At 41.6% G+C, this 24,220-nt stretch overlaps 1 protein-coding gene across 1 annotated transcript in view; it reads right to left on the bottom strand.

Moving 5' to 3' along the window:
* Gnaq (G protein subunit alpha q) overlaps positions 1 to 24,220 on the bottom strand; it is a 246,765-nt gene that overhangs the window by 126,754 nt on the left and 95,791 nt on the right. The gene's annotated exons all lie outside the window — the stretch shown is intronic.

Below are 24,220 nucleotides of genomic sequence, written 5' to 3'. Positions count from 1 at the left end.
GATGCTGGCCATGTGACTTCCTTTTTCTTGGAGGCAGACTGATTTAAGTGGGTGACAGAGGGAATGGGAATCTCTCCTCCAACAATGTGGCCAGGTACAGGATCACGACTTGGTAACTGGAAAGCTAAATCTCAAGCTAGAGGCTTTGACACTTCTGTCCTGATGCACCTGCCATCTTGGCTTTGTCTTACTGGGCTGTCAGAGTGCAAGTACTTCACGGTGAGGATGAAAGTAGCAGTAAGTCTGATGGTGAAAATAAATAAATCCAATAAATGCTGGCAATCGAAGAACATAAAAATTTTACCCTTTAAAGTTTATTTTTGATGTAAGTTGGTAGCCTATCAAGGTGCTCTAAATAATATTTTCAACATTTAAAAAGAATGGCAACACCATTTTCTTATCTGTAAAAATAAAGCTAAAGAAGCATCAAAGTTGGAAATTTTTAGTGGTGACTATGCTTTTCAGAAAAAGCAAAAAAACATTTGACTGGCTGATATACACTCAGAAAGCAGAAGAATCAATCACTACCCAGGGGTTCTTAAATTCTTTTTTTTTTTTTAATGGATTCTATTAGCTAAAAACAAAGAGGTCTGGTGAACAAGAAAAACTGATTTGTGAAACATTCACACTATCATCTGATAATTACAATCTGAATGTTATGTGTAGCTTAACAACCAACATACACATATGCCACAGAAAAGCTTAAAAGCCTGACCTAACCTGGGGATAAAGTTTAGGGGTCAGATATTTTCAAAAGACATAAAGACAAGGGCTAGGAAAGGTGAGGGAAGTTTGACACATTCTGGAAAAACGCAAAAAAAAAAAAGAAGAAAAAAAAAACCTGTTTACCTAGCAACTAAAGGAGTCAGGATCCTGCTCACCAGCAGACCTTCCAAAGTTACAGAACTGTGGTGATATTGTGTTCTCCAATATATCGTGCACCCTAATAAATTTATCTGGGGTCAGAGAACAGAACAGCCACTAGACAGACATAGAGGCCAGAAAATGGTAGCACTCACATCTTTAATCCTAGCCTTCTGGAGGCAGAGATCTATCCGGATCTCTATGAGTTCAAAGCCACACTGGAAACAGCCAGGCATGGTGACTCATACCTTTAATCCCAGGAAGTGATAGCAGAAAGCAGAAAGGTATATAAGGTGTGAGGACCAGGAACTAGAGCTGGTTAAGCTTTTAGGCTTTTAACAGCAGTTCAGCTGAGATTCATTCTGGATGAGGACTCCGAGGCTTCAAGTCTGAGAAAATAGGATCAGCTGAGGAATTGGCAAGGTGAGGAAGCTGTGGCTTGTTCTGCTTCTCTGATCTTCCAGCGTTGACCCCAGTACCTGGCTCCAGATTTGTTTTAATTAATAAGACCTTTTAAGATTCATGCAACACAGAACATTGGAGATATCACTTTCATTTCAGGGTAAAGACCACTAATAAACTGACCTCTTCAATCTTTCTACAACTTTTAAAAAGGTTTTAGGGCTCAGCCCTAGACTACCAGTTCTCATACAAGCCATCAGATAACTGTTTACTTGCTTGATTTATTCACAAAGGGAACAGAAAAGTTCTTCATCTCTAATTAAAGTTTTGTGCCCATAAACATTAATAAGGAAAACCAACTAAATGGGAGGCATTTTGATGTCATATATGGCTGATCTGCTTCTAGATGCCAAACACAGAGATCAGAAAATACTAATCATTCAATTTTACCAGATGGGGAAAAAAAGCTCTTATTCTTTACATTATATATATTCTTAATAACAATAATATGCAACAAAAGCAACAAATTATTGTTACAATGTATTCACAAGTCATTATGAATATATCTTCACAATAAATGCATAAATATAAATGATACATTTATATAATTTCTGTAAATATGTAGTATATAGTACAATTTAAGTAATATACTTCTAAGCTTATATAAATATACCTTATATATACTTATATACATATGTTGTATGCATATATATGTATATATAAATAACATACACATAAATTTAATATTATTGCCTAGGACTTATCATTTCAGCCAACCCTTTTAAAAGTACTATTTGTGTAATAATCATATTTCCTACCTATTATTCTTCATCAGTAGTTTTGAAGGTAAGATGAAGTGTCCCTAGGGACATAGAGTATTCTAAATCTATAAAAAGTATTGCTCAGTCTGTTCTACACACAGAGACACATGCTGAAAACAGAGACACATGCTGAAAAGGATGCTGAGTTCTGGGAAAGAAGTGTATGGCTGCACTTGCAAGAAGGATGATAAGACGGTGGCTCCTGTCCTATAAAGCCCAAGCAGCAGAGCAAGCATCTACTAAGGAACAATCACACAAGCAGGACTTGCAAGGGTCTAATGCAGCTAAATGATGGAGTTTCTTCTCAAAGAGTGTAAAATCGGTGAAAATCAGAGAGAATCCAAGTTCAGTGTGAAGTCTAGACCCCTTTGTCATTCTACATTTCTTATGCTTCTTTCCCTTTGAAGGACCACATATGAACATTTAAACACACCTAAAACCTAACTCCTCCCACTTTCCTTACTTAAGACATAGCTACTGAATGAAATCCTTTAAAAGATTCCTCAAATCCCGTCTGAAAAAGTAAGGACACTTTCAGTTCTGATCTCCAACTAGCAACTTGCCTTTGGCTGTAAATGGGACATCCTGGGGTATGCCAGGAGGTCCATGGTCCTCTGTTGACAGTGTTGATCCTTTCTGTGTGGTGCTACCTTGATCACTGAAATAATTTTCTTGTTACAGAAGAATGGTTCTTTCTTTCAAAGTTAGTTTATACTAATTTTACATATAGAAATTCTTAATACACCAAATCAAACACATTAAACCAAAACAAACTAATTGGTTATTCATTTTTTCCTATTTACATATATAACACATAAAAACTAGTCCTCCAGACAAGTGTTTATTTATAGGCATTCTACTTTAATCTAGTTTTCAATTAAAATTTGCATCTTAAATACAAACCCATTTATATTCATTACAATGTATCTCATTTCTGCTAAAATAATGGCTCTTCATCTTGTTAGCAATGCAACTGCCTGTTTATATACATTTTTGCATGGCTATTTGGTTAAGCACAATGCTTTACTCACACAATTCTCCATACTGTTCCTGTCAAATTGCTAAGAAAGGAGGTTCTTAATAGAAGCTACTCATTGATTTACCTAAACACCCCTCCCCCCGAATTAGTAAGCTGTGCCTAGAAGAATTATTAAGAAAATGAACTCATGAAATAAACAAGATAGAATGCTTTTATTTCTATATCTGTTTTTTTTTTTACTTTGTCCTTGCTTCAGAGTTTAACTTTCTAATTCATTAATACATAATATCCAGAGATAACAATGCAGATTTCAGTCAGCAGGCCAACAATAATCAGTAGCTTTAGTTTTCCCTATTTCGGTCACTTTGCTGCAAGCACTTTGCTATTTCTTCTTCTCACACATATTCTCACGCAGCTATCCTCAGGCCTCTGCCTATCCCCTGCTACATTTTGTAGCAGCAGACCCTACTTTTCTCTGTGGGTTTAGTTTCCCTATATTTGTTGGATTCTTCCCCACCCAGTACAGGCTGGGGAGGGAGGCAGAGAGGGCTAGGAAATGGTTGTTCTGATTTAAAGTTTACAGTGTAACAATTTATCCACTCAGCTCCAAAAAACACATTTGAGAGAAAATTCACTGTTTGTTTTGCAAACTCTCATGATACAGCACCATTGCTCATCCTAATGTGAATATGAATATATTTTATGAAAGACACCTGTGTGCCTTCATCAAGCGAGTCATTAGAGGCCAGAATGTGGCCAAGTACAGCAAGAGACATCTTCCTTCCTCTGTAGCTGCCTGACTGGACTGAGGTGGAAACTGTGACAGTACTCTAGGCTCCTGGAAGGCCTAATCCATGGAGCCAAAGCACTGCCAAATGTCCATCCTTTCGGCGCTCAGCACATCCTCTGCCCACTTTGAAGCACATTTTAAACTGTATAATCAGCAGACACTTCTGAACAAGAGCTCTAAAATGAGTTCATTGCCCTGGGCATAAAACTCCATCAGAAATAAGACTCCAGTTACAAATTTTACCCAATTCCACCTGCTTTTAGAAGCTAAGATTCTGTACCCAGAAATCCCTGCTGTTACTGTCTAATGTGTCTTGTGTGGAGAATTATCTTATTATTTAAATGTGTACTAGGTTCTACTATTGCTTGCTTTTCAGCATCAGGGAGTTATCTGATATTGACAGCTACTGTCATTAGTAGTAGTGACTCTGCGTGTATGTGTGCGCACGTGCACGCACATACAAGTCACAGCATGTGTTTGGAGGCCAGAAAACACTCTGTAGAGTCACTTTCTAGTTCTACCTTTATGTAGGTCCTAGAGAATGAACTCATCTTGCCAGGCTTACACGGCAAGTGCTTCTATCCACTCAGTCTATCCACTGGGCTCTCTGGAGTGCTTATCTGTCCCAATCAAGGCCTCTGTCCACACCTCAGTTTCACAGGCAGGCTTTCTGATCCAATGGTCAGTAACTTTCTCATCTGCCATTCTTAGGGACTTCACTAAATATCTCCACTACGCAGAATGCCTTGGGAACACATTGACACAGGCCCATGTACAAATACAAAGTATAGGAAGAAATACTCGGTAGGTTATTAGCCACAAAAGGAGAGAACATAAATGGGATGGGGAATAGAGAGGGCTCCTGGGAGAACAGGGAGGGAGAGCTGGAGGTACTAAGGAGCAGGATGCACTGTTTACACATGTGCAGTTGTAAAAGAATAAATAAGATAGTCTATCTTCAAAGACTTCACCAGACTGCTCTAAGTGTCTCCCTCAGTCTTCTGCTCTTCTGTCCTATCTCTTTTGACTGAAATGCTACTTGTCTGCCTTTTGCCCTATATGCTTCCATATGCATCTCTACAGTTTACGGGTACTTCTATACAACTCACAATGTTATCATGTCTAACAAAACTAAGAATAATTTTTGGCATTATGCCTGGCTTATTTTTCAACTTCACTGATTATCTAAAGGTTATCTATTTTTTTTTAACTTAGTTTTTGTTTAAATCAAGATCCAAACAAAGGAAGCACATACACTCATCTCTTCTGGGTTTTAAGCTAAGGCAGACTTCTCTAATTCGTCCCTCCTATCACACCATCAATTCAATGAGGAAATCAGCTCCATCTACGCATACCATATTCACTCACGTCATGCCCCCAGTTATTTATTCCATATCGTCAGAAGGCAATGGGCATGACTGATAACTTCCACCCTCAGAGTAAGCCTTTTAGTTTCCTTACTGCTTTCAAATATGAAACATACAATGCATGACAAGGCGGCTGTACTCTGTCTTCCAGAAGTCATCTATGTTACCAAAGGCTAAATACATCTGTTATTACAATGACACTTAATTATAAGGGGAAGTAACCGAAATCGTCTTTAGGAGACTGCTAGGAACACAGCCAAACCCCTTGTACCCCGTCACAGCAGAGGTACTCAGGCCAAACCTGGGTAATTCTCTCTAGAACAGAGCTGCCCATTGTTAATTATGGAGTTTGGGGAATTAGCAAGATAACAGACCACTGTGAGGCAGGGAAAAATCAGTTTACTGGATCACAGAATGTGCTTAGCTCATTTTCTTTGTCAGGGATTTTTAATTATTTATGATGAAGCTCCACTGCATGTTTGTAATAATGAACTCTGAGCAACATGAACCCTTGCTGCAGCAGAGCAGAGCTTGGGGAGGTGGGGGAGGGAGGTGACCTGCAAGGGCTATCATGCCTGTAGATAAGAATGTTAAGGGCTGGACAGATGGCTCCGAGGCTAGGAACACTGGCTGCTCTTCCACAGGTCCTGAGTTCATTCAATTCCTAGCAACCACACGGTGGCTTACAACCATCTACGAATTGAGCTGGTACCCTCTTAAATAAATCTTTAAAAAAAAAAAAAAAAAAAAAAAGGACATTAAGAGTTGGCCATCTCCAATGTTATTAAAATCACAGCAGCAAGAAGAGCCTGCACTGGATGACTGTTCATGGAACACAGTGCCTACTCTATCTAGAACTGGCCCAGGCACAGCTCCCTGCGGGTATGCCCCTGAGATTCTCATTGGGACCATTTCCTGTTTACACTCTAGCTTGTATTGATGAGCTGAAACACTGCACAGTGAGTGCAGTGAGGCCTCTGGGGACCTGAGCCACTGCAAAAGCCCAACATGCTGATTCACTCTGTGACAAGGAGAAACCAGGACCTCTGCTGCCCCACATCTCTGGAGCCTGTTATTTATTCAAAGCCATTATTTGATTTTAGAAACTACTGTCACTAATAACATTAAAACCAACAGTTTAAAACGCTTCCTCTGAAAAAGAAAAGCAATGCAAAAGATCCTTCATTTAGATAAAGAAAATGCACCACAAGAAAGACCAAGCATGTAAAAAGGGGAGGTTTATTCAGCATTATCCATGCTCTTCATCTGGGAGCTGCAACAACCCTAGGAGCAATGAAACACAGCCACTCCTCAAAGCCTACAGCTCCCTCACAGAATGATCCAAGTCACCCACTGTCCTGCCAACCTGTATTTCTTATCTCACACAGTGTGCACTGCTATTATTTAATGCTAATAAAAGGCACTTGCTTTTCATGTGGTTCCTGGGAGACAAGGGCTGTACTTCAATCAGCCCAGGGCTTTGCAAACAGGAAGCACTTATTAAGCAGCATCTTTGGCAAAAGCAAGTCCTGGGAAGCCTCCTTGTCCCTGTCCTCCCATGCTATCAACTGCCTGGGTGTGTTCCACTTTTCTCTGCTATCATTCACCACTGTGGTGGTATTGTGTTCCCCAAAATATTGTGCACCCTAATAAACTTATCTGGGGTCAGAGACGGAACAGCCACAATATTAAACATAAAGGTTAGGCAGTGGTAGCACACGCCTTTAATCCTAGCATTCCAGAGGCAGAAATCCATCTGTTCAAGGATACAGCCAAGCTTGGTGACTCACGCCCTTAGTCCCAGAAAGCGAGCCTTTAATGCCAGGGAGTGATGGTAGAAAGCAGAAAGGTATATAAGGCGTGAAGACCAGAAACTAGAAGCATTTGGTTGGTTAAGCTTTCAGGCTTCGGGAGCAGCAGTTCAGCTGAGATTCATTCTGGATGAGGACTCAGAGGCCTCCAGTCTGAGGAAACAAGACCAGCTGAGGATCTGGTGAGGTGAGGTAGCTGTGGCTTGTTCTGGTTCTCTGATCTTCCAGCTATACCCCAATACCTGGCTCAGGTTTGATTTTATTAATAAGACCTTTTAAGATTCCTGCTACACACCACACTGTATTATAAGTTACCATGTACTTACCTGGATCCCTAGCTAGCAGCTTAGCAACTCTAGAGCAGCTGAGTTCTTGGTTCCATAAATACAGTGCCTGGCACATAGGTATGCAGTAATGGAATGGATTAACAGGTGAGTAAACAGGACAGAATTAAGTTTACAGTACAAAGAAGCCACATCAAACAAATGACACTGTCTTAGTCCGTTGTACTGCTGTGAAGAGATACCATGACCAAGGCAACTCTGAAAGCATTTCTTTGGGGGCTTGCCTACAGTTTCAGAGGTTGGTCCATTGTCATCATGGTGGGGATTGTGGCAAAATGCATGGCGCTGAGGAAATACCTGAGAGCTTTACATCCTTATGTGCAGGCAGGCAGATCGACACTGGCCCTAGTATGGGCTTTTGAAACCTCTAATGATACACCTCCTCCAACAAGGGTATACCTCTAATCCTACTCAAACATTCCACACACTAGGGACTAGACATTCAAATATAGGAGCCTATGGAGCCATCCTCATTCAAACCACCACAGACACAAAAAAATGCTGGTTCTATGTCTCAGAAGCAAGCTAAAGTTTGCTGTTGCATATACTGTATTTTTCTGTTCACTAACATTACAAGTGAGCATCCTGAATTTCATTTCATAAAAATGGATTACATTATGCATAATACTATAATGTTCATGCATTGTATAAGTATAGTATATATGTATGTAATTCCACTTCACTGTTTATTTCAACTGCACAGAATTCCTGAGTACTTATATTTGAACTACTTTCTTCTTGATCTGGTTAATTTCCAATTTTTCAATATTATAAATAATGCTAAACCAAACTGTGTACTACCAGTCTCTCTCTCTCTCTCTCTCACCTCCCCCCACCTCTCTCTGTGTATTAGAGCGATAGAGAGCAACATGGGGTATTAAAAGAACCACACTACCTTATATAATTATAAAATGGAATAATTAGAAAGAAAGGATCCCATGAAGCCATTCATGAAAAGAATGGAGAGGTGAGTGATACATGCAAGACCTCTGGCAGAAGAGAGCCAAAGCCCATGGGGCTGGATCTAAAGAACACTGTGCTGGCTGGGCAGTGGTGGTGCATACCTTTAATCCCAGCACTTGGGAGGCAGAAGCTGGTGGATCTCTATTGAGTTCGAGGCCAGTCTGGTCTACAAAGCGAGTTCCAGGACAGCCAGAGCTGTTAAACAGAGAAATCCTAGCTTAAAAAAAAAAAAAAAAAAACTTTGCTGGATGGCACCTCTGCACTTTGGTAAGTTCTTCTGCTACACATTTACGAAATAAATACACAATAAAAGCATGGATTATGTACACAGAACTGCACACAGTGCTGCTGGCTTGGTCTCAAACACCTCATTTTTGTGAGTCAGATCTGTAAGGCAGACTTTCTAGGATTCCAGCTGTGTGCTGCCACGCTGCCTACTTCAGAGTCTACTCTCTCTCCAGGCCCACAGACTTCTTGAAGCCAAGCACAGTTCTTTACTAAATCAGCCTGTGATCCTGGAGCCTGTGAAGTGTTCATGGCTAATGGACTGTGGTGGTTTACAATTTACTGTACCCTGTGAATAAACTGTATGTACAAACATCAAGGTTAAAAATGGTCCGAGTACATCACGGGACAGGAAAATATCTTACTGCAATAGAAGTAAACTGCTAGAATGAGTTAGGGTCTACCTGGATTTTTAATTATGCATGTTATACCTGTTTCCTGTTGTGGCAAACTGGAATGAGGATATGGAGTATGACTACACTAGAAAATAGCTAATTAGATCTACCCCTGGCCAGATCCTAGTAGCACAGTCCTGCTCAGAAAGTAATCTGCTTCATCTTGGTTTCATAGCCTGTCTCTAAATCCCAATTACTGCCTCCCACTAAGTTGACCCTCTATTTTCCTACTCTCCTGGCCCTTATGCTCACCACTCTCTGTCTTGGCAGATCCTGCCTACCACTTCAGATAAGACTGATGAAGGCTATCTGTTGACAGCTGCCTTCTCTACCTTCAGCCCTTTCTGCCTCAAATTCACCATGTAGCTGAGGCTGAGACTGGCCTTGACCTCAGCTTCTATTTCTGCGGCATTGGGAATGCTGGGTTGACAGGCATGCATCACTATGCAAGACTTCCATCTTGAACCTTTTAACACCAGCAATTTGCATCCAACAATTTCAGAGTTATGGGTGTCCTGCTTCTCCAGAACACTTTTACATTTTCTTTGATAGTGTTAAGAGTTTCCCTCTATCTGTGATTAGTATGTAAAATAAATAAAAAAAATATCTTAATAAAAAAAGTTTCCCTCTTTACCAGAAAATTACCACAGACTGACAAATGCATTTTGGATTTCAAATGAAAAAAATTGAATATGCAAATCAAAATAAAGCTTGTGGTAATCCTTCTTCTTGCTTCCCCTTCAAGCTACTCTTTCCACTCTGTCTCTCCTGGATGTCCTCCTGTCTGGACTGCGCTCCTCCTTGCTGCCTCCCAGCACAGCTCCCAGTTCCACAGAGCACCACCTCCAGGAACACAAACTTTCCCACCTCCTTCTCCTGACCAAAGGCCCCAGGGAAATTATGACCCATCATGGAGCGTGGGACTGAAGCTTTTTACCTGTTTTTCATCCACCTTTACCGCCTTAACTCCTTCCATAATCTGCCCCACCTTGTTGGTTTCTGTCCCCCAAGTCTTTCCAGAACTGCCCCTTACTTTGCTCCTCTCCTCCCTCCACTGCTGTCCAGCTGTCCAAACACTCACGGTCACAGGGCCACTGTGTACAATACGCCAGAGCTTGTCTTACCTCGCCCTCCAGCAGGACTGCCCTTCCTTCCACTAGAACCTGACTATTGGCAGACTCATCCCCTGGTATGGCTGCTTGTGAAATCCTGGCTTAAACCATGCACTCAAGTCTGCAATTTTAGTCTAGTTCCTATCAGTCCATTGAGACTGCTACAATAAAACACCATAAAATGGGAATTTAAAAACAACCAACACTTACAGGTCTGGAGCCTTCAAAGTGCAAAATCAAAAAGCCAGCAGATTCACTGTGTGGTGAGGAACTGCGTTCTGGTTTGTAAACAGCAACTTCTCAAGACTGTGGCCTCACATGGTAGAAGACATAAACAATCTCCTTTGGGTCTATTACTAGGGCACTAATACCATTCATAAGGATTCTATCACCTTGGTGGTATAATCACTTCCCAGAGGCCCTACCCCTAATATAATCACCCTGGGAGTCAGGACTTCAACATAGGAATCAGGGAGTGAAGGGTGGCACAGTAAGTCTACAGTAAGTAATGTAGGTTTTCCCAAGTTTTATTTGACAGTAAATGGAGATAATAGCGTGTAGCCTTTAGCATTATGTACATTATAATGGGGCTAAAAGCTTTAAAAATTTCTGTGCACATGTCAACAAAATTTAAACATAAAGAACTTGACCTCTGGAGCAGGGAGGCTGCTCAGCAGTAGATGCTCTCTCTAGCTCACTCAAGGCCCTGGGTTTAAGCATAGGCCACCAAAAAAAAAAAAAAAACTGAAAAGATGCTTACCTGTCACTTATTTATTTCTTGTGTATACATGTGGATGTTTTGTGTGGGTGCATGTGCATGCAGACACCAGGTCAGGCACAGATGTTGTTTCTCTGAAGACATTCATCTTGTTTTTGAGGCAGTGTCCCTTTCTTTGGCATGAAGCCAAGCACGCTAAGCATATGGACAGTGAGCTCCAGAGATCCAGTCTCTGCCTTCTGATCACTGGGGCTACAAACACCATCACACCTGACCTCAGGTTTTTTAAGTGGGTCCTGGGGACTGAACTCTGGTCCTCATTCCTGCAGCAAGAACATAACTAACTGAGCTACCTCTTTAGGTCTTTAGTCCTGAAAAGGTATCTTCTAGGGTGTTGGTTGTTTTCTACTTGCCATTATCATGATTAATTTCCAAATATACTGCAAGTGAAAAAAAATATTGCTTCTTCATTCATGGTATGCACATCTAAAGTTCAACGAGTGTACTTATTCAGTGCTGTAAATATTAACACCAATATTCTCTTTACATTAATTATAATCTTACTGCAATTGAGAGCAATTCTTTAATAGGCCCTGACATTAAAAAGATAAGGCTGGGCAGTGGTGGCACACGCCTTTAATCCCAGCACTCAGCGGACAGAGACAGACGGATCTCTGTGAGTTCAAGGCCAGTATGGTCTACAAAGAGTTCCAGCACATCCATGGCTACACAGAGAAACTGTGTCTCAAACAAACAAACAAACAAACAAACAAATAAATAGATGAAATATTTGTTCATGACACACCAAGTAAAATGTTTGTTTTCAATAGGAAAATACAAATGCTAAAATAATAAAGAAAAAGACTGAAGTGGATTTACTAAATTAACAATACACTAAATGTTACCAATGATAAATTCTGATCACAGATGTTAGAACATAGTTTACAAAACCTAAAATGTGAACATTGAACAATGACTATACACTGACTGGGGAGTGGGGTGAACTTGAATATAGACTGAAAGCTTTCACCCACGCTTGTCCCCGTTGGCCCTAGAGGGTGCAAGGATGCCTCCCAATTAGCCAGCCCACTTCCTTAACCATGGCCCGTCCAGGTTAACCTGGTTAGCCTACTTCACAGCCTTCTTTCACTCCACTACCACACCCACAGGCTTTCATTTTGCACTGTGGTCCACACCTCCCACAGGAGGGGGCAAATTCAGTAATTATCAGTCTCCAGGCAGACACTGTGGTTTGTAGACAGAAATGTTGCTGCTGAATCTCAGTTAATCAGGTCAGAGCTGGAAGGTGGCATGAGTTATGAAGTCCGGAGGTCTCACAGACAGACACATGTCAACTCTGAGCGGCAGGTCAGGGATTCATGAATGAGAAGCAGACTAGACGAAAAGACAGTGGTGAAGAACCTGAGTGCCACTCCATGGACCACAGCCTGGAACCCAGGATGCAAACAGCTCAAGTGGCATGGAGAGCCAGTGAAATCCTGGTGAAAGATCCCAGACTCTGCATACTCACCTGCCACCTGAGTATTCTTTCACCGTGCACAGCCTGTGTCCTCTTTACAAAAGGCCCAGGACAGTAGCAGGGAGCAATGTGGATGCTTGCTTACACAAAGCTCCTGAGCATCGAGCAGAGACAAGCAATCCAGTAAGGAGACTCTGAAGTAAGAGTTCCCTTCCCTTCCCCTGGAAAGCAACTGGAGATCACAGGATGCAAAGCAGAGTAACTAATTACAAGAGGTTTGCTTGTCCAACTTAATCAAAATGTAAGTGAATGTGCTTTATAGTACTTACTTAAAAGAGGGAGGCGAGACACTGTCTAAAAGTAAACCGTCAGCTTCCTCTTGTAGTTTTCAAGTTCTGTGGTATCTGGGTGGTCACTAAGAAACCTGTCTCTGCTTTCTCATGTCTATGATCCATGTTACATGTGTCCAACATGGATGGGAAAAGTTAAAACCCAAGACAAAACCCTGCTAAAATCAAATGAAAAGCAAACATCGGTGCCCTTACCAAAGATACAAGTGAGATTCCTTTCTGATCTTCCGAAACACTTTGGATGAATGAGTCTTCCAGCAAGTCAGGTCAGACTATCAAAGATCAAGCTGAGGCCCACTGCCCTCTTTCTGATTGCTTTAGCTGCCCGTCCTTGCTGGCAAACACCCTGAAGTCAGGATGACAAGCTACACTGACTCCCAGGGAATGTCAGTGTACTTGATTTCAGCAGCATCTACATCCACTGGCCCTTTAGGACTCTTTCATCTACAAGCTACATGCTGGGTCCAACCAGAGGCCAGGCTGCTGCTTACAAGAAATCACTGTTGTTGCTGATAATGGAGCCTACAGTCTTCAGTCAAAGTCTCCCCTGTATCTTTAAACAATCAATAGTTTTCCCTCAAAAGCCTCTGGACTTTCCTCAAAGGCTCTCTCTCTCCTAACCCTGGCCCTTCTAGAAAGAATTTAACAACTCTTTATTTAGCATCCACTTACAATGCACTAATATTACTTGAAGTTTGTACCTCTATTTTCTCATTAACGCTCATAGCAACTATACAGAGTGAGTCTCATCATCATCATAATCATCATCATCATCATCATCATCTCACTTTCTAAGGGGAGCATACTGTTCAGAGTTTAAGCCACTAGCTTAACATCCCATGGCCGAAATCCTACTGACGTATATGCTGTGGGGTGCTTTCTCTAATGCTGTTTTCACATTGCCCCTAGTGGCAAAGCCAGAGTTCTATGTCCAAGATGACTCAAGCAACACCATCACCTGGAACTTGTCAGGAAAGCAAAGCCATTGGCCTACCACAGGCCCACCCCAGGCCCACTGAAATACACATATGCAATTCTCAAGAGCCCTGTATGATTATGCTTACTTTAATAACATTTCAGACATGCTGCCTTAGTACTCAAATGTTTCCAGCCCCATATTCAGTTGACTGGACAGTACCTTCTGTGCCTACTGGAGAAGGTCACTCCATTTGCAGATAGAGCTTGGCCAAAACAGACTGATGTGCAAAGAAAAAGATAAAAAGATAACCCTTCCCCATGGCTAGGTGCAAACTAGAAAAATCTGGATCCAGTACACAAAAGTGGCTGCTAGACGCTAATTCTACATACTTAAAAGTCAAACAGTCCTTCCATTTGAGGGCGGTCACTGCCCTGGGCCAAAATGTGCTACAGTTAAAATTCCTAACACTTCTGACAGCATAAGTTACCAATGAGGTGTTAACTGAATATCCAGCTTTGGTGAGGCTCCTGGATGCTGTGGATCTTGATGACCAGCTCCTGCTGTTTTCCTGAGGCTTTTGTTCCCAGTGTTCCAGCCTGTTGGCTACAGCTGTCCGGCCTCTGCAGCTGACCTGACCCCAGCTCCTTCACCTACAACACAAGCTTTGACAATTCTCTCTTGAGCCTAGAGCATGGCCCCAGTTCCACTGGGGCACTTCGTTTCCAGGCTTTCTTACAGTCCAGCTGAAGATAGAGACCCACTCAGTGATGCAACCGCCCTCATCCTGGCTTCCATGGCTGAACCTTCTGTGATAAAGTCCAGTCGGACCCAGATGACAATAAAATAGATGTGGAAGGCAGCTCCACCAGCAGGGGCCCTGCAGCCCCTTGTTGACAGCGCAGTGACCAAGGTGTCCTGGATGTGCGGCTCAGCCTGATTTTCCTTATAAGCAATAACCGCATGGCACCCAAAGATGCCCAGGCAGGTATAGTGCAGCTCATCTGGGGTACAGCTGATGTCACAGAAACTGTCGCCCTGGGTGTTCTTGCCCACCCCTACCTACATCATCACAGTCCGAGAATTTATCAGTCATTCATCAAATACACAGTTCACAAACTTCACCTTTACAACATAGTAGTTACCCAAATTAGAGATGTATTAACAGTTTCCAAGGTCATAGCCAATAATATAGCATGTCTTCCACCTACCAAGAAGAGTAAAGGGAAGCCACATTCCCACAGGGTCATCCAAAATAAGGAGGTGGCTGGGGAAACACTGTCAGTCTCATCCGGCAATACACATCCTGGGCAAGCAGCAAGAGAATGGCCTTTAAAAAGCAAGTGGAGCAGATTCCACTGGCCTGACGTGTCTGGCACCGTCTCTCCAAATCATGGGGTCGGGAGGGGCTTTCAGCACCATGTGCTTCAAGTCCATTTTCTATTCCACAGCAATATGACTGCAGTGTGAAACCTTGATATATCATGTTGGTGATGGTCAGCAAAGTGCTGTTATCGCGCTGTGCTTTACAAGTATCCTGACCATAGGCAGGGACGATGCTCAAAGCGTACGATCCAGTCTGTCTTCAGAGCATGGATGGTTTCACAGCCTGATAGAGGTTTTGGAAGTAAATCTGACATGAATGGTCTGGGTCTTTGTTCCATAGGGAGAACAGAAATAATAGTTGCCCCCAAATATTGCAAATTGCTTCCCTGACTATGTTACTTGAGTGTAGACAGTTTCTGCAACGACTGAGATCACTGAATCAAGAGCAGCTAGGAGCTTGAGCGTGAAGAATCTACCTTTTACATTAATTTCAGTTTCTCAAAACCTTCGGACTGTTCTCTTCCTCATCTTCTCTCGTTCAGCATGCTGAGGCATCACTGTCTTCGCCTTACTGAGTTCAGGCTCCAGGGTCAGGAGAAGATGATGTGGCTTATGTGGAGCCACCCCCTTCAAACACCAGAGCCACCATGAGTTTCACATCCTCAGTGACCAGGGAGCAGCCTCCAAGGAGATGCTGCTGACACTTGGGCCCAAGCCCTGGGCTGGGAGGCAGCTGCAGCAGCAGGTCCACCAGAGCACACTGTTCACAAGCACAGTGTCTCATGCAGAGGATATTGTCAGGAGTCAAGTCATTCTGCTCAGGTCAGGCAGCAGTTGTGAGAGAAATTGCTAAAGTAGAATTTTTCTCATGTGTCTAGATATTTCAATACCATTCCTGTTTTCCTTGTAAAATGAGTCTGATAGGTTTCTGTCGCTGAGCAGATGGGAGACACTTAGTATATATATAGTAGCTGAATGGCTATATGAAAGACCATCCCTCTTAACAATGGGCAGCATTTTCTGCTTTTTCATAGACTATATAATAGAATCCTTATATACCTTGTTAAGTAGGAATTATAATTGCCACTATTTTGTCAGTAAGGAAACTGGAGTTGAAAGATAACTTTGTTCAATATCAGAAGGCAATTCAATTGTAGTCAGTTTCAAGTAAAGTTGTGTTTGACTCCACTGACTGTATTCTTAAGTAGTATACTACACAGTAATGCATCAAAACTTACCATAGTAAACAAATGTCCATTCATTTACTAATTCATTCAGCATAGTCAAATTCTGTGCTAAATGCTGTGCCAGGTTTTATTAAAGCTCATTCTGTCCTTGGGTATTAATGTTCTTCTGGTCACACTAATTTTTAAAATTTTGTTTCAGATGTGTTTATTTTGTGTGTTAGTGTTTTGCCTGCATGCATATATGTGTGTGTGTGGTGCCTGAGGAAGTCAGAAGACAGTGTCAGATCCTCTGGTCCTGAATCATCCATGTGGATGCTGGGGACTGAACCTAGGTTCTCTGTAAGAGCAGTAAGTCCTTTTAACCAGCCCCTGGTCATACTATATTAAACAATGCATCAGCTCAAGCTGACCTGAGATATGGATGTAGATAATGTGGACACACTGCAAAGAGAAGAGCCACAGTGCAGATAGGCTCCAAATACTATGCTGAGGAAACATTATCCAAAGGCAGTTGTTGTTTATGTGCAGCAGAGGGAGAATGCTGGCATCTAGGGTAGTTTGAATAACAGTGCCTCTAAAGGTGCTGCCATTTTCCTACTTGGCCCTGTTTAGGGGCACTCTTTGGGGAGGGCTTTGAGAATTTCATGACTTGTCATTTTGAGTTTGCTCTCCGCTTCCTGTTTGTAGTTAGAGATGTGAGCTCTCACTGCCGCTCCAGCATCATGCCTACCTGCCTGCTGCCACACTTTCCTGCCATGGCAGTGATGGTCACTCATGCCTCTACAACAATGGTTCTCAACCTGTAGGCCGCAACCCCACCGGAGGTCACGTATCAGATATCCTTGCATATCAGGTATTTACATTACACGTTCATAACAGTTGCAAAAGTATAGTTATGAAGGAGTCATGAAAATAATTTTATGGTTGGGGGTCAGCACAATATGAGGAAATAGTGATAGGAAAGTTAAGAACCACTACTCTGGAATCAAAAGCCCAAAATAAATTCTTCCTTCTATAAAGTGCTTTAGTATTTTATCACAGTATTTTATCACAACAATAGAAAAGGAAGTAATATACCTTATCTCAAAAGTCAAAAGCCAAATCAAACCAAACTAAACAACATCTAGGGTTTTTTGCCTCTTCACAGAAACAAACTGTATCACAACATACAAATAAAGCGTTTAAAAAACAGATCAAAATGCCTTAATTAACAAGCATCAAAGAAGCTTTCTTCCCTTCTCACTTAACCTAAGCTCTTCCACTGAGCCACAGAAAGTGGCCTACTCCACAAAAGCTCGAGATCACACAGCGAAGAAAGAAAATCCAGAAGAACCTGCTCAATGCAAGGGCTGTGGACACCCGAGACAGGAAACAGGAAAGGATTCTGCTAACACATCAGCTAATTTGGGTGCTGCAGAGGAAATGTCAGCCCAAAAGACACTGCTGGAGAAAGAAAATGATTCCCACTGCACTGAGCCTAGCTTCTCCTCTTTTTAAATGAAATGGTAAAAAGGACAATCAACATGGCCCCATGAATACTAATGAAGGCACACAGCATGTTCCATCAACCTTCAGAAGTGATGTAACTGATTATTTTAATGTCATGTTATTAATCTAGGAAAAATAAAGGATCTTGTACTCAGCCATACATTAACACAAGCTGAACAGTAACTAACTCAGAGGCCTCAGGAAAAAGGACAATGTTTTTATATAAAGAATAAGCTTCGAAAGTATTTGTGTTCTGCCTAGGAAGCCTAACAAGTTAAATTTTTTTCGGCAGCGGGGGGTGGGCGGTGAGTAGAACAAAACCAAAAAACCTTTAACTACAGAGGAATTGACTCAGCTTTTGTGTGGCCTCGGAGAGGAAAAGCAAAAGCACATGACTTACCCTGTCCAATATTAAAACTGCCCTGGGCGGTGTCTGCATGCACATCATCAGGACATGTGTGACAACAGTGGTCCTGCACTGCACTGCCCTGGGCGGTGTCTGCATGCACATCATCAGGACATGTGTGACATCAGTGGTCCTGCACTGCCCTGGGCGGTGTCTGCATGCACATCATCAGGACATGTGTGACAACAGCGGTCCTGCACTGCCCTGGGCGGTGTCTGCATGCACATCATCAGGACATGTGTGACAACAGCGGTCCTGCACTGCCCTGGGCGGTGTCTGCATGCTCATCATCAGGACATGTGTGACAACAGTGGTCCTGCACTGCCCTGCCCTGGGCGGTGTCTGGTAAATGAGCTGGGTTAACCGACAGCCATGCAAAAAATTAAAACATGGCTAGTTCACTGTACTCTACAATATATGATGAAGTTTATTTTCGATCTAAATGGAAAAAGCAAAAATAAAGAATTTAGAAAAAGTCTAGATTATTTATATGAATTGTAAGTAAGCAAAGATTACTTTGAAATGGACTAATTTGAAGGGACAAAAGGTGGCTAACTGGACAATTAAGGACTTTCACTGAAGGAACTAGTAAGAAAATAAAAAGCAAGCCAAAAAATAAAGAAGATATTTGCAAATTCACTTACTAAGCAGAGACTTGTATCCTTAACATATAAAAAACTCCTACAAAGCAATAATAAATCAGATAATCCAACAGACCAAGGGTAAAAGTTTATGTGTTTTTGTTAAAGACAATCAACAAAAAAAACATGAAAAGGTTCTCAACATAATTATCAAAGAAATGAAGGGGGGAAAAAAAAAAAAAAAAGAAAGAAATGAAGGGGGCTGGAGAGATGGCTCAGGGGTTAAGAGCACTGGTTGCTCTTTCAGAGCTCCTGAGTTCAATTCTCAGCAACCACAGTGTGGCTCACAACCATCTATCATAGGATCTGATGGCCTCTTCTGACCTGCAGGTATACATGCAGAGCACTCATACATAAAATATAAATAATTTTTTAAAATTTTTTAAGAAAAAATACATGAAAAATAAAACCATGCAAATACTAACTAGCCACCACATCAGCAAGACAATACCAAGTGCTATAGATATTGAACAACTACAATTTTTACAGACAAGGCCCATATAAATTGGTATGTTGTAGAAAACTCTTTGGTGATATATATGCACTGGAATTGACTACATGTACATTTCCTAAGTTTTAAAAGTACCAGTATTTGTATTATTTGTGACAATTACAAACATTCAAGTACATTATTAAAGGAAACATACCAGAAGTACTATAGAATAGTTATAAAACTAGATGTTACACAAATGTGACTATCTATTGGGTAAAACAGAGAAAAAAATATCTTCATCACCAGGCAAAGTTCTATGGGACATTACTATCAGAAACAAGAATAAATGAACTCCTCAAATCTGACTTAAATACAGATACCAAAGATCACACACTGTGTGCCTTCGCTCATACAGGTTGAAACGCTGGCCAAACTAAATATCCTTAAACATCAAGGAGGTGATCCCCTGTGGTTGGTAATGAGCCTAAGGTGCTGGGTGTGCTGATTCAGACCTAGAGATTTAGGTGCAGACATAATCAGGGTGGGGATACTCGAGACTCCTCTATTTGTAAGCTGTACTTCAGTAACAATACAGAAGAGAGAAAAGTCGTCGGTGTCAGTCTACTGCTGAATTCTTTCTTCACTCAGCTTTCGATGGTAAAAATCAACTCAGATATTGATCCTAAGTGAATATGGCAAGCCTGCTAACTGGATTAACTCCAGCTAAGAAAAAGATCTGGGAATGGTGCTCAGTTGACAGAGTGCTTGCATGGAACACACAGAGACCTAGGATGGATCCCGAATACTGTAAGACTAGGCATAGTGCCCACCTGTAATCCCAGTACTAAAAAGGAGGAAGCAAGAAACTCAGGGTTATCTTCTACTACACAGCAAGTTTAAGGCCAGATGGGTTACAAAAGACTGTTTCAAAAGGACGAGGAGAAGGGGGAGAAAAATCTCATATTCATTTTCTACTTAAGCCTGTCATGAAAATAAAGTGAATAAGTAACTGCAATGGAATCAAGTGCAGGAAAATATGACTACAAAGTACTTTCAACATATTAAAAAGAAAACAAAGGAGCTGGATAGGTCAGCAGGTAACAAATGACACCTGCCACCAGGCCTTGTGATCTGAGTGTGACAACAAGGACCCACATGGTGGAAAGAGAGAATCGATTCCTGCAGGTTGTCCTCTCCCCACACACACTACAGAAAGCATGTGCTCCCATACATATAAGAGATAAGTCAATTCTTAGCAAGAAGAGAGATGCAGATCATAGAAAGGGGTTTTTTAAACTGATAATAAGGGTAGTTAAGAGCATTTGCTACACAATCATGAAGACCAGAAATCAGTTCCCAGCAACACATAACAAGCCAGGCATTCTGCAATGCTTTTAACTCTATCTCTGAGGCTCCAATGCCTTTTTTTTTTTGGTCTCTGTAAATCCAAGGGCGCGCGTGCGCGCACACACACACACACACACACACACGTACACCTACACTCACAGAGGCATACAAACCTACACACACCAATAAACTAGACTAGAGTAACTGATGCAGTCACTAGAGATTCAGTATCAATTCAACTCCCCCAGAGAGTCCTGGAGAATTGGGAAAAAGTGGTCAATAAACCCAGAAAAAATTGACTGACTGATCAAATTAGTCATGAAAGTCCCTCAATTCTTTTATTCTTTTCCTGTTTTAAAGAAACCATAAAATTCTCAAAGATCTTCATTAGCAAGCTACCAATAATACTTACCCAAAATTTCTACCTTATTTTGAACTTTGAATACTAAAAACCCCTGCAAAAATGTAAATAATTATTTTTACTTATTTACTTTATTCATGGGACTCAGAAAGAGGGAAAATACTAAAGAACTAGAGATACCGTCTAAACAAAATCCGTTAGTTTATGTCTTTTTTCTTTTCCTTTTTATTTCCAAGAATGGACAAAGTTCAAGAAAGGTAGGAGCCTCACACTGCAGTAAGAGTTCTAACCACAGCTGCCTCCTAGAGACTTTAAAACAGGGAGATCAGCATGAGGACAAGTGTTAGAAGGGATGTCAGGCTGCCTAGCCCATCACCTGCTTTCATTTAGAAAAACTGCTTTAGAGAAATTCACATGTCAAAGATCCACTCTATTTTGAACACATCCAGATAAGGAGTGCTGTGCCTCCCTTGGCATCCCATTACAATGGCCGTCACCTGAGGGGCCAGCTTTTCTGTAGACGCCTCCTAAATTCATTCATGCTGTCTAAGACATAAAGATGTAAGGTTAGCCCATCTATTCTCTCCGTGAGGACAATGCACTGTGGACTGCCTTGACACTCGCTGACACTTTTAGAAGACACTTTCATGTGCACTGCTTTTTGAATTTTAAAACCAACTTATTACTTTTCCTACTTCCACATGTAAGACAACTGGAGCCCAACTATAAAGAAATGAAGGTTTCACATGAACTATGAAAATCTCAAGACTGCTTGGCTTTTCTGTGCTTGGAGTAAAATGCTGGTATATACTTGTCACATATACAGCTATTACTGATTCACCATCCTCTTGAGCCCCTTCCCATCTTGTAACCTCGAGTAAGTTCGGAATAAGAAATTTTATTTTAGGGTAAATGCTAAGTAAACTCAGAGGGCTTGTATCTGCACAGAATTCACATGTCATTTCACGTTATAAACTGACAGTGCACTTTTGCAATAGAGATTTGGAAGCCGGGCCAGCACCCTTCTCCTTCATCCACCAGCAGTACCCAGATCTCCCCCAGGGACTGTCAATCCCACTGACCAGACTTCCTTCCCCCTCTAAAGAACTAGCAAAGAATCCAGGCTAGGCCAATCCAACACGTTTCCCAGGAATCGGAATCTGAAGTGAGTGATGAAAGACTGAAATTGGCTGCAGTTCCTCTCTCCCAAGCCCAGTCCTTCAGCTTCTCAGGCCTGCTGTGAGCTCACACCCTCAAAAGGTTTCCTCCTACTTCCTCAGCCAGTTGTTGGCTTCTGCAGCCTGCGATTCTTTGGCTCATCTGACTTTTCAGACAAACATATTAAAACATATGTCAAATAGTTCTGTTTATATAGGTGGAAATTCCTATGGTGCAGCTCAGCCCATAGTCATTCTGTGAACTAAGAAAATTCCCTTGTGTTGTTTTTGGTTTTATTTGTTTGTAATTTTTAAAGGTGGCAATTTCTTATTTAGTTGATCAAAGGCAGGAATATGATGATGCAGCCTTCAGAACTGTGGCTACTTGGAAAATAGCTTTGAGGATCTTGAGAGTTTTTAAGTAATGCAAAATTTTCAGAAAAATTTAAATGCATTTAATGTGGCACTCTCCATTTTTAACAAACGTTTATGACTAGGTGTGGGTACGCATGTGTTGTATGATATTGTGATTGAACTCTGACACTCCCGAGACTGTCAATAAACTTTAATCTTTAATCAGGGGGCAGAGTTAGTGACTGGGTGACTAGAACTAACCATAGAGGTTTTGGAGGACCCAGAATACATATAGAGACACAGAAAGTAGTAGGAGAGAAGGGGTCGCTGGTTGTTTCTCCACTGCTTCTCTGATTGCAATCAGAGTGTGAAGGCCGGAGGACAACCTTGCTATCCTTCTCAGGGTCTCTCATTAACCTGAAGCCTTAGGGACCCTTCCTGTCTTTGCTTCTCCAGTGCTGGGATTGCATGCTTGTGTAACCATGCCTCAGCATTTTCAACTGGAGTCTGAGGAGTGAACCCAGATCTTCATGTTTGCAAGGCAAGAGTTTTACTGACTGAATCACCCACCCGCTCCACCCCACAGGCCACCACCCTACTGAGCTGCCTTCCTGGGACTGTCCTTCCTTATTCTTGGGCACGAGGCAAGTGCTTTACTGACTGGATTACCCCCAACCCCCACCCTACTGAGCAGCCTTCCTGGGACTGTCCTTCCTCATTCTTAGACACCTTAGTTCTGGTCCTCTTAGTACCTCTCCACCCCAAACGAAAAGGAAAGACAGGTGTTGTGATAACAAACATAATAAAAACAAAGTCCTCAGCTACTCAAGCAAAGGGAGCTAGAAGTCAACTAGTTGCTGAATGAGCCTGGTCATCAGAACTTACAAGACTAAACTCAGAAACTATGTAAAGCTGAGAATCCCTTGTCAGAAATGCTCGTACCAGAAACATTCTAGAATTCAGAGGTTTTGGATTTGGTAACATACATACATACACACGTATCTGTAAGATGGGACTTAAATCTAAACAAAAAGTCATTTCTTTAATGCTTATGGTATGTACAGAGCCTGGTGGAAATCTTACACAGATTTCTTTTTTGGTTTTTAGTAATTTTACTGAATTTACACAAGGAGTCAACAAGAAGGCTCGGCAGGTAAAGGCACTTGCCATGTATACTGACAACCTGAATTCAATCCCTAGGACCCACATGGTAGGGGGAGGGACTGACTCCTGCAAGCTGTCCTTTACCCTCCACAAGAGCACCATAACATTTGAAATCTTAGATTTTCAGATCAGGGATGCTCAAAACATAGAACAAAAGGAAAAACGGAGCTGTCGGCTCAGCGTAGCACAGGGTGAGTCCTCAACATCATTTCTTTTCATGTAACAGCACCAAGTTAGGTGCTTTTCTATTGCCGAGACTGGCAATGGGGCAGATTATAGATCCTTTTACCCTGCCTGATACCCTGACTGGACAGTTCACAGAAATCACAAGTCAGCTGCAAAGGGATACCAGGATCCCCTATCTGGAGTGCTCTATTTAATGAACAAAAGCCTCTGCTTTGTTCCTGACACGTTGTAGTGGAAATATTACCAAGGAGCATGCTTGCTTCCTGCAATGCATGCACATATAAAAAACTACAAGAGGAATATAGGAACACCACCAACTGCCAAATCCAGACCATCTTCTCCAAGCTGTAATTGCTGACAAATCCCTAGCCATGCTAACTCAGAGGCAGTGGGTTGCTTCCTTTTTATTAACTACCAAATTCCAGACCAAGACAGAGAATGTAATCAAAAGAGCATATCTGTGTAAGATGATGGAAATTCACTCTATTAGAAAGAATTAAATAATGAAGTAATCTCATGTTTATACACTTTGCATAAGTAGGTTTTACTAAATGACAATCTCCTTTATCATTA

This window comes from Peromyscus maniculatus, chromosome 1 (assembly GCF_049852395.1).
Source record: "Peromyscus maniculatus bairdii isolate BWxNUB_F1_BW_parent chromosome 1, HU_Pman_BW_mat_3.1, whole genome shotgun sequence".
NCBI lineage: Eukaryota > Metazoa > Chordata > Mammalia > Rodentia > Cricetidae > Peromyscus > Peromyscus maniculatus.
This window is presented reverse-complemented; position numbering and strand designations above follow the sequence as displayed.